The 339-nt window shown below is 45.7% G+C and overlaps 1 pseudogene; it reads right to left on the bottom strand.

The window, feature by feature from the left end:
• Positions 1-229: 229 nt before the first annotated feature.
• LOC112205781 (small nucleolar RNA U13) lies at positions 230-339 on the bottom strand (annotated as a pseudogene).

Genomic DNA, 339 nt, shown 5'->3' with positions numbered 1-339 from the left:
TACAAAAAAATTAGTCAGGCATTATAGCACATGCCTGTAGTCCCAGCTGCTCGGGAGGCTGAGGTGGGAGAATCGCTTGAACCCAAGAGGCAAAGGTTGCAGTGAGCCGAGATGGCGCCACTGCACTCCAGCCTGGGCAACAGAGTGAGACTCCATCTCAAAAAAAAAAAAAAAAAAAAAGAGGTTGTTGAAATTTGGCTGACAATCCAACTTTCTTTTATTTTTTCCATGTCAGATGGGTAATGGGCCTACGTCGTAACAAGGTTTGAGGGAGGCCCACCCATCTCTCACACACAAGCATGAAACCACAGTCATCACGCTTATGAACTACAAAAGGAT

The sequence above is a fragment of the Pan troglodytes genome, chromosome 16 (assembly GCF_028858775.2).
Source record: "Pan troglodytes isolate AG18354 chromosome 16, NHGRI_mPanTro3-v2.0_pri, whole genome shotgun sequence".
NCBI classification, from domain to species: Eukaryota; Metazoa; Chordata; class Mammalia; order Primates; family Hominidae; genus Pan; species Pan troglodytes.
Note: the sequence above shows the minus strand (reverse complement) of the source record. Positions and strands in the feature narration are given on the sequence as shown.